Here is a 16,507-nt window from a genome sequence, read left to right on the forward strand (position 1 = left end):
CCCCATCCACATCCAGAGAGGTTAGCTTCTGTTACATTGGCAACAACGTTGTGTATCTTAGACATTAAGGAGCATTCAAATCTGTAGTTGTGGAGATTTATGATTGTTTTTTTGCCCGTGCTTTTCGAGAAAATGTTGTTTATCAAACTCTGAAACAATTCTTTCTAAAGGTTACCAACAACATTGCTCATTCCATGTCAGTATTGTGTGAAATGAAAGTTATTTTTTTTTCTCAGGTGTTCTGTGTTATGAATAATAAAGCATTTTAATTTAACCAAATCAATGCATGACTGAGTACCTCCAATATATAATGCATTCTGAGGGTGTAATTTATTTGTATTTATTTTTTGATTTGCTGAGTTCAGTAAGTGTACAAGAATGGTGCTTTATAATGAAACATCAATAATCACTTTTCTATGTTAATGAAAATGAAATAATTGAGTCATCAACTCTGGTCAGTTTTTTTTTCTATTCAGTGATTGGGAAATGAAAATGAGGGACAAAATGCTCTTCAGAAATCTAGTGAAGCTAATTTACAAGAAACCTCAATGCAATGATTTGTAATGAAACTGAATGCTGATCTCACTAAACATGTAAAAGTTTGTTGCAATCAGCGTTTGCAATGGGCTTCAGTATCATTCACGTTTTCTAACAGGTCAATTTACTATTCATCAGTACGAATCAAGTATTAATTAAGTCAATAACATACTGCACAGTCAAAATATTATGAACACCTCCTTGTTTCTACACTCACTGTCAATTGAGATACACTGGTATGGTGGTGGTGGTGTAGTGGTGTGTGTTGTGCTGGTATGCGTGGATCAGACACAGCAGTGCTGCTGGAGTTTTTAAACACCTCATTGACACTGCTGGATTGTAAATAGTTCACCAACCAGAAATAATCAGCCAACAGCATTCGGTGGCAAGTGTGCTGTCGGCAAATAAGTTTGGCCGCGGGCTAGATATTTTCCAAGCCATTATGTGGCGGGACACAAACAAAATTCTGTTTTGGAAAATGAAGTGTTATGGGATGAAGTACTGCAGACTAGTAGCTCTCCAGCCCAGAGGGTTGTTGAACCCAATTGCAGAACAGTGGATCTTAAAGCAGGTAAACCCAAGAAAAAAGGAAAAAATACATAAACAAACAAATAAATATATTAGTTTATATTTATGTCACTATCGTTCATTACAGTTCAAAAAACCTCACAGGCCAGATGTTTCAGGCTTGCGGGCCACATCTTGCCCACGGGCTGCCTATTGCCGACCCCTGGACTAGAGGATGACCAACACAAATTGTGCAACAACAGATGAGCTTCTCTCACTGACTTTACCTCTCCAAGGTGGACCAGCTTGATAGATGTGGGAGCTTAGATCGGGCCCAAAAAATCCAGCCCGACCTGGCCCGAAAACGTGCACGTTCTGCCCGAGCCCAACCCGCCCCGCCCCGCCCCATGAACTGTTTCCGATTTTAACTATTTTTAAGTTTTATAAGTAAGTAGAGCTTTAAAATTGAGCTTTTTTATAACCTTTTTTCGGGCCGTAGCTCCGTACCTCTGACTTTCCTTCGCACTGGGCCAAATTTAGCTCACCTGATGTCATTTTTCATTTTAGAAGGTCCCATTTTGTTGGCCTATTAGTAGCTACACACAGCACAGTCAAGTGTGTAAAGCGGAGGAGCTCACACGTGCGCAGTGTGAACTACGCAGGCCAGAGCTGCGTGATTATAACATCATGACTTGTGCAACTTTTATTTAAAACACAGTTTTAATTTGTTACTTTGCTATATTGTGATTATCATGCCATAACGTTATATAAAATAAAAATAGCATTAAAAAACAGACCCCGATGCGACCCGGCCCAAGGAAAGTGGTAGAAAATCGGGTCGGGCATCAGGTCAGGCTCAGGCAGAGAATCTAAACTCTAATAGAAGTGCAGAGTGAGTAAAAACAGTGTTTAAAAACTCCAGCAGCAATGCTGTGGCAACACACACTAACCACCACCACCATATCAGTGCATCTCACTGCAGTGCTGAGAATATGACACACTACCCAATTAATGGCTGCTCTGTGGTGATCCTATGGGATGCTGATTATTGAAGATCATTGAACAGAGTAAAAGGAGGATAATGAAGTATACAGATAAACAGATACAGGACTACAGTATGTAATTATTACTGAACTATACTTGAACTTCTTCTATTTAGAAAGTGAAACTGAACAAAAACATGAGTAAAGAGTGTAGAAACAAGGAGGTGGTCATATTAAATATTATTCAGACTGGACTGTGCATAAAACACGCATGATCAGAGTTCAGATATGCTGAGTAGTGAAATGGCCTAATCGCCTGGCCTCAGTAAACGTCAGTAGAGGAGAGAATCCACAAGACTAAGCAGAAACGTGTTCTAACAGATGAAGGAATTTAGCCAAGCCTCGTGGGCTTTCTGATAAGGCCAGGAAGAGCAGGAGCCAACAGCTAATTATAAACTTCAGTGGAGAGTGACCACCATGAACCTGACAGCCTGGACAAACGCATTCCAACACACTGAAAATCTGCTTAGTTATACGCAGTACAAACGGAACGCTGTGTCCAGTAAGGTGACTATTCTAAACTTATTCTTCATTTTCTACTGTTATTTATTGCCTTTTGTGAGATTGATAAAAAATTACATATTATTACATGCTGTATCAGTGTCAATTACCCTGTTTACACTTGATCACATCATGCCTCTTGAGTATCAGGATTATATCTGGATAAGGCTGAAGTGTGAAAACAGACAAGACTAATTTAAAACAAATACAAATCTGACCAGTTAAACCACATAATATAAGCCACAGTGCAGTGTACTTAGCAGTGTAAACGCATCCATCTCTCCAATACTCATTTAGTAACCAACCCCCACCCCTCAATACAATCAAAACACCAGTAATCAATCAATCAACCAACTTCTATTTTGACTCAAAATTCAATGCAGCTGAAAATTACAATAACAGGGATTGAAAGAATACAAAATAATAAACGTTATTTAATTATCTCGGCCAAAGAAATAAGACAATAAGTAGATAATCAACAATGAAAGTAAAATAAAGTGTAAATAATAACTATAATAATTTGGTTATTACATTAAATTAAATTAAATTAAGATTGAATTAAAAAGACATTAAAATAAAAGAAAACAAAAAAGAAGGTAACGTAAAAATAAAATAGTCTAGGGAAACAAAAGAGAAAAACAATTTAAAACAAAAAATGTAAAATCAGTAAAAACTACAATGAAGCTGAAACTAACTATTAAAATATAAATGATAATTGTATAATATTAACAGTATTAAAAACAAAACTAAAATGTTCAATATAAGGCAAGTACTATAAAACATAATAAAATTAAATAAAAAAGACAACTAAAAACGAAAACATAAATAAAAAAGTTAAATAATTAAGATTAAATAAAACAGTTACATTCTGTGTGGAGGATATCACAAATGAAAACCTAAAATTATTTAGTAAGAAGTGATATAGGTTAGCTTAACTGGAGAGTGTTTTATAAAAAAACTAAACCAGTGTGTAATCATTGTGTGATTAATTGATATTGTATATACGGTTCCACATAGCAATCTGATTTTATTCCAACTGACTGGACCAACATACCCTTGGAATCTGGGTTTTAATAACTTTAGACAACAATATTAAAAAGCTAAGATCATTAAAAGCAAATAATTAATCAGACACTAAGAAGCTCTTGTGGTTCTTAACCACCAACTACCCAGAAAGTCAGTTTAACTGTAGCCCCATAACCCCACACACCAATACAGAACATACAGATGTCAGCTTTATTATGTTTTATTCTATTTTATTATTGAGTTCTCTGTCTGCCTCTTTGGGTAAAGAGCACTCTAAGCTTGGAGCTAGACCAGCTCACTTGGGAAGTCCACAGTAGAGTCTGTAGAAACAGTGGGGAGGGGCACGTTTAACAGTGCATTTCAGTTCAATTCAAATGTATTTATATTGTGCTTTACACAACAGATGTTGTTACAAGGAAGCTTTTTTTTTTAGAGATCCGGGTCCGTGCTTCATTTGTATAAGCACAAATGTGAAAGTGACTGGGAACAAAAACACACAGAACAAAAGGAAGAGAGATTAGGAGAAACTGGACTCAAAAGGAAACCCATTCTTATCTGGTCAGCTCTGGATAGCACAACAAATGCAAGCTGTTATGCCAATAAGTAACAGAATAGAACAGAACAGACAATGATGAGCTATGGCTAGTGTAAGAATAGGTTATGAATAGGGGTATAAAGATGATATCACAATACTGTCTGCGGTACTCTACTTGAGCTGCATCTCAAAAAATTATAAAATCTTTAAAAATTACTTTATTTTAGTAATTCAGTTCCAAATGTAAAAAAAACACACAGAGTGTTTCACACACATGGTGATCTGTTTTAAGCAGTTATTTATTTTATTGTTGATGTTGATTATGGTTTACAGCCAATGAAACACCAAAAATTAGTGTCTCAGAAAATTAGAATATTATAGAAGACCAATTGGTACTTTTGCAAGTCCTGCTGGAAAATGAAATCCACCTCTCTATAAAAGTTGTCTGCAGAGGGAAGCAATAATACTTCTAATAATACTCTTAGAGAACTGAAGAAACAGGGCATTTCAATACATGTGAAAGAGATCCAAAGGATTGAAAAACAAATATATATATATATATATATATATATAGATAGATAGATAGATAGATATAGATAGATATAGATATTACAAAGATTGTGTGTAAACACCGATGAGTTCATGCAATGGGAAGTGGCCTGATCTAGGGAAGGCAGGCACCGGCACCAAACTATGAACTGACATGAAGAAGAGAACAAAGAGAAAAGGCCTGAATGCGACGTAACAGTTTTAAAGTGGCAGTCCGTATTATTTTGTTTTTAAACTGAAAGCAGAAGCATTTCTGAGAGGAGAAGGGATAAAATATTGTGTTTAATGTTTAATGGTACCAGTGTGCTGGAACGACCATCCCTGTTAAGCCTAATATATTAATTCTAAAAACTGGGGTGTCGGGTCACTTTTCGCAGTTCTTCTGTCCACATCACGCATCTTTATGTACTTACGTCACATGTACAGCCTCTAAAAGAGGATCTGGCTCAGTTTTACTGAACGCGAGCGGCTGGTGGAGCAATGGGGACTTCAGAAGGGCTCAGTAGCTTCTCATAGTAAAAACAAAGTGTGTAATTGAAGTAAAGTTTCTGACTGAGCGCTCTCTCTCTCTCTGACTGATCATAACCTGGAATCGGATTCATCCGCTCTAAAAAGGAGATTGCATCACACCCACCCAGTTTAAAATGATTCTTCTACATGCTCGGTGCAATTACCCATTGTCATCAGAGAGGGCCCTAAATACTTTTAAAAAAAAGGTACATTTAGTGCATCCAGACTTCCTCCTGTCCTCTATTGCAGTGGTTCCCAACCTATGGGTCGCGACCCAACCTATGGGTCGCCAAAGATCCACGATGGGTCGCGAAGCCCTCTTGATTTTAAGGGGTTTAATTTTAATACTATATATAGTCTAGGGTAAGCAAAATTCGCCGCGCTGCGCTGCGCTGTCTCTGTCTCTCTCTCTGGCGCGCGCGCGGGCGCTGTCTCCGGCAGCGCGGAGCTGAATTCAGCGCGAGGCTGAATATAATAATATAATAATATAAGAATATAAAACTCAGTTTAGTTAAATAAATGAAAATGAGTGAGGGCCTGTAAAGTTAATCAATTATTGTCCAATATTTGGACAGGTTGAGGTTTTGGTGAGCTGTTTTACTGATTTGAAACTGAAACTGAAACTGATATTATTCTTTTTTTTTATGTTTGTTTTTATTTTATATAAATTATTTTTTATTCATTTTAATAGTTGTATTATTTTATTGATCTAATTATTTTTTCTTCATAAGATAAAAATTCCTTATGTTTTATGTATCAATTTTTCCTTTTTTACGTGTTTATTTTATTCATCTATAGTAAATGTCAGTTTTTATTTGTCATTTCTAACCCCCCCAATTATACACTTACATCTTTTACATTTGGGGGGGGGGGGAGTTATGTTGGGTCACCAAAGCTTACAATGGTAAAAATATGGGTCCCTGAAGAAAAAGGTTGGGAACCACTGCTCTATTGTACAAAGTGAGCAGCGGAGATGTGCAGAGAAATCAGGCTGCCCTCTAGAATAAATACCTTACAGTAGTACCTGATGGAAACAGCCAGCAGTCAGAAGGACAACAGTAATCTGAGTACTACAGAACACTGGTAATATGTAATCAGAGTAGCACAAAGTACTGTTAATGTGTGAACAGGTTAAAATAACAAAGAAAGATTGGAGACTATAAGGGTGGATTAACTAAAAGCTTGAGTAAAGAGAAACGTCTTATAGACTGTTATTTTTCTTATACTTGTACTGTAAGCCACAAGAAGTATATAAATATATAAAGTATATAAAATATTTAAACAATGTGGAATGTAACTGATAGTGAGTGTAAGCTTTCTCTACTCTAGCAGCTGCATTCTAAACAAGTTGGAGCTTATTTAAAGATTTGCATGAACTTCCAGCCAAAAGAGCTTTACAGCAGTCCAGCCCTGAGGTTATGAATGTGTGCACCAGCTTCTCAGCATCTCTCTGCAGTTTGACAAATTGGAAGAAAGCAGTTGTGAATATATTGCAATATGTATGCATGTGCATCAAATGTGAGTCCTACATGTTACATGTATACAGTGAATACTAATCGAAATGTTTCACCTTGTTTTAAAGTTCAAAATAAAATCTAAGAAATAATTACATCATTTTCCACTATCGTTCTCTTTGCTTTCCTAGATACTGTACATTTTCATAGCTAAATACAACAGGGATTGCCACTAACGTTAGTACATGTCGACCAGCTGGACACCAATTTCTTTTAGGTACACCAGACATTAAACAGGAGATAGTATATGTGAAGTAAGGCTAATTAACTTTTAATACTCTGTGCAGCACTACAGTATATACATTTTATTTCAGCCTATTGCACTTTATTACTGGCTCCTATTCTCCTATATTCCTATTTCTACGCATGGAGCTAGCTCAGCTCCCCAGAGTCTATAGAATCAGTGGGGCAGGGCATGTTTAACATTACAGGTTGCTCATTTAAAAAGCTTTGTTCAGTTCTTTACTGTGGAACTGGTTTAAAACTGTGAGTGAAAAGGTGAGTAATGTATTTGTTGAAGGTGGGAATAAATGCATAAAGACAAGGGAGATGAAGCACCTTTAGGCTCAATGTTTATCATAACCGTGCGAGGCTAATTACATTTTATGATTTTTTTTTCACTGGCAATATATGTATTAGGAAGTAAAATCATACTAAATGTACACTTTACTGTTTATCTAATATTTTTTATTTATTTTATTTTATTTATAATTTTATTTTTAAAAAAATCCCATTCTCTCCCCAATTTACACAGCCAATTACCCAACCCACTCATTAGAACTTCCCCTATCACTAGTGATGCCCCAACACACCAGGAGGGCGAAGACTAACACATGCTTCCTCTGATACATGTGAAGTCAGCCACCGCTTCTTTTCGATGCAGCATTGCCGAGCAGCCAGCGCGCTCGGAGGAGAGCGCAGCGGCTCGGTTCCTATACATCAGCTCACAGACGCCCTGTGCTGTGGACATCACCCTAGGAGTGTGATGGGGAGAGAGTCTACGCCATCTACCCACCCGGAGGGAACAGGGCCAATTTTGCTCCCTCTAAGCGCCGGCAGCTTGATGGCAAAGCTGCATGAGCAGGGGGTTCGAACCTGCGACCTCCCGCTCATAGTGGCAGCGCTTTAGACCGCTGGACCACTCGGCGTCCCATATATATATTTTTTTGAGATTATTAAAGTAATATAATAGAGGAAACTGTTCACTTGGATGGTCCATTGTTGATGCCTTGTAGATGTTCAATTAACATACAACTAAATTCTTAGCTGAATGTAAATAATTCTGTATTAAATGTAATGCTACACCTGATGATATATTCCCTAACCCTAACCTTTAACAGTAATGATAAGGGTAATTAATACGTTTTTGGTTAATTTTAGAGTTAGTGTTAGGTTTAAGGGTAGGGTTAAGGTTAGCATAAGCACTGAGAATCATGTACATTCAGTTGTGAGTTCAGTTGCGTTTATTAGATATTTGGTTTAATGTTAGTTGAGTATCTATGGGGCTTCTATAATGTACCATCCAAAAATTTAATAATAGCTTAATCTACTAAACATATCTAATTGTATTGACAGGTAATTTAGCTTGAAAAAAATGCTTAAAAAACTTAGGGAAAACATATCTACCAATGTAATAAGACACTTTCGGTAGATTAAATTACATAAAACTAAAAGAAATAGTCAGAAATAAGTCACATATTCTTATAAAATGCTACATTTTAAACTAGATTTAAGAGGAATCTAAGATTTGAGTTTTTGCAGTGTGCTGAGCGACCAGAAGTCTGGCAGGTGGCCTGGCTTGCGAGTGAAGTGTTGGGTTTTCACCAATCTCAGCAGGGCTCTGATCATTTAATCCCATCCGGATGCACATCTCTGTGAATGTCTGGGCAGATGTTGCCTCTTGTTGGAATAGAAGGCTTTTGGCTGCTACTGCTTGACATATTTGCTCTCTTATTTCTTATATCTGTATTTAGCACTGCCTGAATCATGAAACAGTAGATTCTTTTGAAAGATTCTGCTAATAATTTACTTGGTCTAAGTGGTAAAACCTTATCTCCATCCTCTCCACACTCTACAGCAGGAGGAGGAGAAAGAGCACAGTCAGGAAAGGCTGAGATCCCTCAGGCTGATCAGAGAAGTGATTATATGGTAGCTACAGATATAGAGAATCACTTGGATTGATTTCTGAGCAAACTTTTGGTTTCTCGAAACGTGTTCTACAGATTTCCAGGTTAGTGGAAATTGACCCACTTGAATTTGTTTTTGTCCTGCTATGATTTAATTGCTGTCCAGATGGCCAATTTAGCTTCATAACTTAACCCAAAGTACTTAAAAAGATAGTGTTTTTAAATATTTTTATTTAGTTTATTTAGTTTTAGTTTAATAAAAAAATGAGGCATTATTGTAAAGTTTTTCCTCATGGACAGCTTGGGAACATAGCAGCTGTACTTGTGAGGTGTTATCTTGTGAGTGAGGCTAAACATTAGTCAGCATGCTCAGAGCAAGATAACATGAATCAACATGAATATAATGTAATTGAGTGTAATTGGTCTTTATCTGTTATTTGACTCACTTTTTTGTGTTCTAGATGTACTGTACAAGTCTGCCTGCTCTAAACTCACAACGGACTTCCCTTACTCCACTGATCGTGTGACGCTACGGTGTTCCCGCTCTCCAAGCTTCTGATTGTTCGCATGTGTCCTTCTGTATATATAGACCCCTTTATTTGTGTTTCTGGCTGCAGAGTATTGAATCTAGTTTACCATCTCTTTTCCAATGCATTTCATATGTATTTCTGCCTTTTTGTTGCCGACCTTTTTTGTCCCTTTTTACCGACGTCTGTGTTTTTGCTTTGCCCAGTTTATTGTTTGTTTAGTTGCACCAGTCGGCCACAGAGGTACTGAAGAGTTTTTCTATTATTATTTAAAGATATATCAAATATAATTTAATATGTGACAGCCATTTAGTTCATTTATTTGCAAAACAAAAAAAATTATGTCAAGCTAATTGATTGGTTTTATGGATAAATGGTTATAACGGGATCTTTGACAACAAAGGGCTCTGAAGTTGGACCATCTACAGGTAAAGCAGCCACTGCATCTCTAAACAAGAAAACCAAGAAAAGCGGCATAAATCAACAGAAAACAGAAATAAACAGAATAAATAGACAGAAAGTGACAGAAAGTGGCTGGTTGTTGTGTATTTGGTTTTAAACTGCAAATAAAATATTCTTGGGGCTGTGGAAAGTTCTGTGGTGGCCTAAATAGGCAGTGAGTTGCAAAAGGTTGTGAACCTCTGATGCAATGTATGATTACGTAATATATCTCACATGTGAATTGAGTTATTTGTATCTGAATCCAAATCAAGCTTAGAGAAAAGCACAAGAGAACAAAGTCTAATTAAGATATTGCTTAAAACATGTGAACAAGGCAAATCTCCACATACATTCAAATAGTGTGCCAAGAACTTACAGCATTTTATAGGTGCATCAGCTGTTAGTGATGGACTCGACTTGATAATAATGATGAAAGATTCTTACTGGTATATCTGCCAAGGGTCTGATGCTTCTCTGAGACTATTTTTGTTTGAGTATTTATTTTTGTAATGCATTAGTTAAGGCTAAGCCAGGATTTGAGGCCAAGTCTCTTAGCCATTTTAATATTAATCAAACATTTTCTTCTTTTTTTTGTAATTAGAAAAAGAAAAAGAAAATAATACTTTGTTGTGAGAGTTTTAGATTTCTCATTTTCCACTTATGTTCCCTCTCGGGCTTTCCAAATCAACAAGATCAGGGACGAAAAATATGAGTGATTAGCGTGAAAGTAGCATAATGCGTATTATCATAGCCAAACACAACAGAGATTGTCATTGACAGCAAATTAACTCCAATTAGAGCAGAAGATGGGTGCTTATCAGCCTAATGCTAGCAACTACAAGTCAAATGTGTTAGATACACAAGATATCAGATGGGAGATATGTGGAGGAGGGCGGGGACAGGCACTTCAGGCAATTAAAAAATGAAAGAAAAAAGGGAGAGCAGTCGTGGAGGAGCTGCCACATTCCAGCGTGCATCAGCATAATGTTGGTATTCTCCATGTGTAAAGGCGCATGCCCTTGCATACTGGCATCGACACAGCACGGCTCTGGCATCTGGAAAATGTTGTTTTTACTCAAGGAAAACTATTCCAACAACTTGCAAATAAGTGAGTAAATAAATAAGTAAATATTGTAAATAAAAACAAGCCCTCATGTCATTTCTGTTAGTAGAAAAATCATTGCCATTTTTATTTTTAACAATTTAAAAGTAATAATTAAAAAAAAATCCTGATAGATGGACCAATAGAAAAAAGTATATTTGTACATTAGTTTTGTTTAAATGCCTTGAACCTGTAAAAAGCATCTTTTTAAGATTTTAGCTCAACAGCAACAATATACAAAACAGCTTAAAGTGTTTCTGTCCACCCTTTCATCCTTAGAGTTGCAGGCCCAAAGGAATGTATAAGTGATGGCTAAGAATAGACTGACCACCCCAGAGTCCAGAGCAGATCTTTGGAAGTGTGAAAAATGTCCCTGTGGAAAGGGAGGCTCCTGAAAAGAGCTGTAGTTGTGATAAAGGTAAATGAGGTCTAGAGTTCTCTGTGTAATATAATGTGAAATGTTTGCTTTTACTTTTTTGATGTTGATAAAACTTTATTTATATGGTTTATATATTTATTTACAATTCTGATTGGCTTTTTAAATGTCTGACTTTTGCACAATACTGATAAAATGTTCACAGGAGATGAAAATGAAACATAAAGGCTGAAAACTGAATACCAATGATGATGGAACAACATGTTTTCATTCAATGCATCATAACAAAAATGCAATTTCAAAACATTTATTGAAAACTGATCATTTGTAGTATCCAGCAGACAAACCAATGTATTCATCTTCAGCAGGGCTACTTTAATCATGAATTTATTTAAGCAGTGCTATTCTAGTGGCACATTTACCTCAACAGTGCATATTTTTATAATCAATTTACTTTAGCAGAAGATGCACCGGATTATAAGACGCTTAATGCTACACTAGTAAGGATGCCTACATCAAAGTGAACAAGGGTTTTGCCATGTTTCGCTTCTAATGGGTAAACAAAGTAACTAAGTAAACAAAACTGTAATTCTTAAAAAAAAAAACTTTCTTTTAAAACTAATGTTGCATTTTTTGGGTGAGAAAAGCACTTATGTTTATTTACAGTTAGCTTAGATTGCCAATATTTTGTCTAAGGGTGAATTTTTAGTAAAGTTTCTCCTGCATTAAGGCAGCATTAGCATAAGTCGCTAACCGCAGCGCTAGCGGAATGTAAATGCCACCCAAAAGTGTTAGAATGAGGGACCCTGAGTGTTTCAGTAAGCCAGGGCACTATCAGCTAGCGATTCGTCCCACATAGCTTGTTGTAACACAGCAAACATGCAGACTACAGTCTGATATTTTCACCTCTAAACGAAGAAAGAGCTGGCACTACAGTTAGCAGCTAATGCTAATGCTGCTGCACCCAGTGCTGGAGAAACTGCCCTAAAAACTCACCCTTATAATCCTGTAACAAGTGTCTTTATTGCTCCTTAATACCTAAGTGGTATAATTCATACATAAGGCACACCAGATTATAAGGCACACTGTCGCCTAGCAATGCTACTAAAGTCACATATAAATTAAATTTACACAGACTTTTGGTAAACAAACAAACAAACATGAAGGCTAAGTTAGCTCAGCTAATGTTACTATCCTATTACTATGTCCTGTACAGCTCTTTTCTTTCAGATGGAAAACAGAAAGCAGTGTGTGAAGATGTAGTAAAATTATACTTTTATAGCTTGTTAAGTGATGCTGAACACTTTATTTAGTTTAATTTATGTGAGTAAAGTGTAGAAATTACCTCAAACCTCACTCCCTATTCTGTATGCAGCAGCTTTCTGAGCACTGCTGGGGGGCCAAGGTAGGGGGTGATGGAGAAATGTGGGGCTTCTGCTGCTGACTCCATTAGAGGAAACACTCAAAATGACAAGAAACTTAAAATAATCATGTCATTCTTCAGAATAATGGCTTATTTTACATAATTTTATAATAATTTCGGCTGTATTTTTTTTTGTGTGTGTGTATCCCTAATCTATACATTGTCTGCCCAATGTTTAGATTTGTCAGGGTTAGCCATAAGACACAGTAATTAAAACATTAACAGATATAAGTATTTAAATTAATAAAACTAATAAAAAATGATTTTGATGTCAGAAAAGGTTAGTTTAGATGTTAGAAAGAAAATGAATTATTAATTTTATTGATACATTCATTTTGTTCAATGCTCAATATTTTTAAATCACAAAGGATAATAGTAATAATAGTAATAATAGTAATAATAAGGTATCATGCCTTTTCTGTTGACGAATGTGCCTCAACATATACACAAACATATGCAATCACTTTAGAACTACAATAAATCATTGATTCATTAATTCATTGTTTCAGTTTCTAGAGTTCTATAGCCCTAAAGTCAACTAATACAGGACTTAAACAAACACTATACTCTTAATGCATTCATAATTTATGATATTCAGTATTAATGTGGATGTAAGTGAAATGTGGTCTAAAAGACATTAACACTAAAGCAACAGAGTACTGAACATTAGCATTTATGTATAGGTTGTGTCTTTGTTGTCTGCTCACGACTGTCTACTATGGTGTGGGCTTGATGGATAAAACCCACACTGATGTATTGGAGGATATGAAAAGACATAAAATACTTTTTTTGTATATTATATTACATATCAACATTCTGACACCATCCACTGTAATAACATTACACCACCCAGAAGATTCCATGGGGCTAACTTTCCTACAAGGTACATAGTGCAGAATGGTTTTCCAAGGTCATTTCCTAACTCAAAACCCCACTAGACAGTCAGGTATTTTGCAGAATTTGTTGCTGAGAATTTTCACAAGGTCTGTGCAAGGCCTCTAATATGCTCAACTTTCATTAGGAACTCTAGTGGGAGTCCTCCTTACTTGCTCAACAGCAGAATACAAACAATAGAGAGCCAAGAATGGCGAGCTCAAAGGATATACTGTTGACAAAGGAAAATATTAATAAGGAACTTTTAGTAGGTTTTGAATTCCTTTCGTAATTTTACAACTTTTGATTATCTTCATACTGTATTCATTTCATAGTGATTCTGTCATACTAAGGAATTTACAGTAGAGACTGAATGATAAATGATAATCACATAATTTGTCACATACATTATTCTGTTAAAAGTGTGAAATCTGGCCTCCGAATGGTCCAGTGGGCTAAGCGCTGCTACTATGATCAGGAGATTGCCGGTTCAAATCCTGTTTATGTAGCTTGACATTGACTACCAGAGCCCTGAGAGAGCACAATTGGCCTTGATCTCTCTGGGTGGGCAGATGGCGCTCTCTCCCCTCATCACTTTAAAGGGTGATGTTGATCAGCACAAGGTGTCTGTGAGCTGGTGTATCAGAACCGAGTCGCTGCACTTTCCTCTGAGCGAGCTGTGATGCTACTCGGCAATGCAACTTCATATGTATCGAAAGAGGCATGTGCTAGTCTTCACCCCCCTGGTGTTAGGACTTCACTAGTGATGGGGGAGTCATAAAGTCCTAATGAGTGGGTTGGGTAATTGGCCATGTAAACTGGGAAGAAAAAAAAAAAGGGCGAAATCTACACTTGCGACCAAGATTACGTTTGAGTTAAAGATGCCATAAATTAAGTTTAAGTATTCTGATGTATAACCATACGCATGTAACTTTTTTTGGGTCAGGAATGCTCAGATACTGTTTTACTAAGTCTATTAAGTGTAGTTTCACTAAGTACCGTTTGTTCTTATGCCTTGTAAAATGCAGTGCTGGTACACATATGACTTTGTGGATTGAGGAATATGTTAAATGTCAAGATCAGATCAATCAATATCAGTCAGATAAATCATTATCAGTCTGATCAATCAATATCAACCAGATTGTATAGCACTGGTAAAATGATCAACAAAATTAAGCAAAATACTGAATACTACGGATAACCAAATAACATGTTTTTTTTCGTGGATTAAGTCTTATTTTCATCCATTAAATGAATGAAATAGCCTACACTACAATACATTTAACTCAAAACTGCAATTTTAATCATGAATTTACTTTAACAGTGCTATACCGTTCATAAGTGTACCTCAGCAGTGCTACTCAGGTCACATGTGAATAAAATTTACAGTGTCTTTTGGGAAGCAAACAAATGCTGAGGCTAAGCAAGCTCAGCTAATTTTGCTTGGTGTGATGCAGTGGATAACACCCCGCCTCTTAGTGAACTACCAGGTCTGGGTGACTATGCTGTGCTTCACCAATAAGACCCCCTTCTGTAACGATAATAACCTTGAGAGTGTCAGCTAAATGCGGTAAATATAAATCTATTATCCTAGCCCTGTATCACACATGTCTTAAAATAATCAAGAAATTCACTGTCAATTAGACCAGCCATTTCTATAGGAAATGTACACATCACCAAATATACCAAACTCTTAGAGTAAGCCGTACCAAAGCATTAAACAACTCACTTGCATATTATCCTGAATCTTTAGCAACAAAACAGCAACTGAGCACGGCCCTTTAAACAAAGTTTAACATGAAGAACATGTACAAGGGAGGATCCCACTGTCTCATTTTCCCAGCTTGCTGGAGGTGGTCAGCGATTACGTGAAGTTTTTACTAAATTGGTTCACACACACTCACACAGAGAACCGCATACCACGGTACAGGCTGTTTTCCGGACCCTTCCCTTTCACTGTCAAGCAAAACTCATTATTATGCACAGTAACCTTTGCTTCACAAGGTCAGGCTCCAAGGCAGCTGAAGAAGCCGGAGTTCATCGTCCACCCCTTCCCTCCTCCTCCTGCATCTCTTCTTACCCACTCTGGCGGATAATTAAGTCAGCTGTTTGCAGAGGAAATGGCATCGTTCTTGGTTTTATTATAATTGGCCCATCTGTCATTCCATAAATAAAGCTGATCGGCTCAATGTGCAGAGAAGGAGCTGGTGAGGAACTGGGCACTGAGCATTCAGGGATGACAGGGGAAAACAACGCCCCCTTTACACCCCCACCAACCCCAACCTCTATCCTCCCTCTCTCTCTAACCACTCGCACATCCCCTCAGCCCGGCTCTGCTTCAGCCTGCCTGCAATGGGGTGCATCCAATAAATCTGCAGACAGACAGAAGGCAGGAGGACAAACAGACAGACAGATACGCTAGGTAGATATGCAGAGAAACAGATATAGACTATATAAATTAGATTCGATTTTATTTAGATGTATTACACACAGAGTGATCTATTTTAAGCATTTAATTGTTTTATCGTTGATGATTATGACTTACAGCCAATGAAAACCCAAAAATCAGTATCTCAGAAAAGTTTGGCAGTGTGCGCAGTGTGCCAACTCCTGCTGGAAAATGAAATCTGCATCTCCATAAAAGTTGTCAGTAGAGGGAAGCATGAAGTGCTGTAAGATTTTGCAGGAAAGCACTGCACTGACTTTAGACTTGATATAACACAGTGTGGATCAACACCAGCAGATGACATGACTCTCCAAACCATTACTGATTGTGGAAACTTCACACTAGACCTCAAGCAGCTTGGACTGAGTCTTCCTCCAGAAGAAAAAATTAAATGCAAAATTTACTGCTGGTCAGTGATGGTTTGAAGAATCATGTAATCTGCTGCTGTTGGTCCACTGTGTTGTATCAATA

Source organism: Astyanax mexicanus, chromosome 16, assembly GCF_023375975.1.
Source record: "Astyanax mexicanus isolate ESR-SI-001 chromosome 16, AstMex3_surface, whole genome shotgun sequence".
NCBI lineage: Eukaryota > Metazoa > Chordata > Actinopteri > Characiformes > Acestrorhamphidae > Astyanax > Astyanax mexicanus.